At 37.9% G+C, this 2,174-nt stretch overlaps 1 long non-coding RNA gene across 1 annotated transcript; it reads right to left on the bottom strand.

Annotated features, from left to right (window-relative positions):
- Positions 1-943: 943 nt before the first annotated feature.
- LOC128285577 (uncharacterized) lies at positions 944-1,599 on the bottom strand. The gene is made up of 2 exons (XR_008276053.1): positions 1,366-1,599; positions 944-988 (listed from the first exon to the last, which is right to left on the bottom strand). It is a non-coding gene; the product is annotated as an uncharacterized LOC128285577 (long non-coding RNA).
- Between the last annotated feature and the right edge of the window lie 575 nt (positions 1,600-2,174).

The raw sequence follows: 2,174 nt of genomic DNA, 5'->3' as shown, positions 1-2,174 counted from the left end.
TTGTTGTCTTTATACGGGAAAGGAGACGGTACTTCAATTACCATCTGTGGTTTCAACGGCTCTCTCATCGCATCGTAATAAATTACCAATGGTCGATCAGCACTATAAGGGGCCCCTGATGATTGGCTATTAGAGACGCATACTTCTCTTTCGTTGGCATCTTCCCTCTTGTTAAGGACTTTGATCTCCTTATTATCCATCCGGTCTTGAAGTAACCTTTTAAAGTCCTCACATGGTGAATGTCATGTCCAACAATCCCATGAAAATTGCAAAAACTTTGACCTTCTTCTCCAAAAATTCTATCGAGTGTGAGCAATCCTTTCTTAACCAATACCTCCCAGATTTTCTGCAGAGGCGTCCTTATTTCTGAAACACATCTTCTGACCTTCCATTCATCCTCTTTCCTCACTGTGCTCACATTCCCTTCGGTATGGTTAAGGAACGGGTTCTCCGTGGCGTTACTGGCACTATCGAATCGTAGGATACCCGTGTCAATGATTCCTTGAACTCTCCTTTTGAAAGCAAGACAGTTCTCAGTAGAGCGCCCCTGGTTCCCTGCATGGTATGCACAACTGGCGTTTGGATCGTACCACTTTGGATATGGAGGTTTAAGGGGTGCCATGTAATGGGGAGAAATTAGCTGTTTTTCCAAAAGTTTTGGGTACAATTCCCCATACGACACAGGGATGGAGGTATGTTATAGCCCAAATTTTGCCCCATTTACAATTTTGACCCACCTACCCAATACACAAGACCCATTAAACCAAAACCAACAAACCAAATCCCATAGCCCAAATACCACCAGCCCAATACTCAACTAGCCCAACATAAAAAAAAAAGAAAAAGAAGAGAAACAGACAACAAGAAACCTTGGCTACCACACCCCACTTTCCTCTGACACTAGCACCATCTTTGGTCACCACCATATTGGCTACCACGCCCCATGCTTCTGCCAACACCATCCCCGCATGCTTGGCACCTCCATACCCTGCAAGCAGCAATGAAGAGATAGAAACTAATAGAAAATGAAAGTGTAAAGGCTATAAAAGCCATGAAAACAAGTGTAAAAAAAGGGGGGGAAGCAAAAAAAAAATTCCAGCAAAAAAAATTCCAGCAACAAAAAAAAATTTTTCCAGCAAAAAAATTCCAGCAACAACAAAAAATTTTCCAAAAAAAATTCCAAAAAAAATTTTCCGAAGAAAAAATTCCAACAAAAAATTTCAAACAAAAAATTTCAGCCAAAAAATTTCAGCAAAGAAAATTCCAACAAAAATTTCCAAAAAAAAACCAAAAAAGGAACATTCAAGAATCTAAGCAAGAAAAAACTTCAATATCAGGCAAGCAACCAAGCAACCAAGGACTAACCACCATTAACACCACAACCAAGCTCCCAAATCGAAACTCACTCTAAATACCCGAGCCAATCGATTATAAGCCACCCCAAAACCCAAATCTCAACTACCCGTAGCTTGATTTCACGCGGCGCATACGATGGCTGTTGGTGGCGCGCACGGTGGAAGGAAAAAGAGGGGTTCGGCGGCTTGAAGCTTGGATCTCTTCTTTCTTTCTTTGTTTGCTGCTGGAGATTTGTTTGTTATGGGGGGGGTTAGTATTAAAAAAAGAAAGAAATATTTTAGTTAATGGGTTGGTTTATGTAAGGTTTGATGGGTTAAATTTAGTTTGGGTTAATTAGTGGGTTGGGTGATATGTTAAGTTAGTTGGTTGGGTTGGTTGTGTTGGGTTTATTAAGTTAGTGAGTTGGATTGGTTTGTATTATTATTATTATTTTTAAATTAGTGAGTTGGGTTTAGTTTGGTTTGAAAAAAATAAAAATAAAAATAAATAAATAAATTTTTAAATAGTCGGGTCAACCCAACTCTATTTGCGGCAATCTAATCCAGTGACGATCACCAACAAAGGCCCATTTCAGCAACCCGAGGAGAAAAGAGATTAATTTCAGTAACCCATAATATTGGACTTCGATATATTCTTACCCTTTTTAATATTATTTACTCATTCCGAATTTAATATATATTTTAGATCACATATTATTACAACATTATTATTAGTTTTCTTTTTATTATTTTAGAAATATTTTTATCTTCTTCTAATTAATTTCAATAAATAAGGCAACGTATCGATTTAACATAAGGTCGTTGATTTCATCGCTATGT

Source organism: Gossypium arboreum, chromosome 12 (assembly GCF_025698485.1).
Source record: "Gossypium arboreum isolate Shixiya-1 chromosome 12, ASM2569848v2, whole genome shotgun sequence".
Taxonomy (NCBI): Eukaryota; Viridiplantae; Streptophyta; class Magnoliopsida; order Malvales; family Malvaceae; genus Gossypium; species Gossypium arboreum.
The sequence above is the reverse complement of the archived record's forward strand: the minus strand, read 5'-3'. Positions and strand labels throughout refer to the sequence as shown.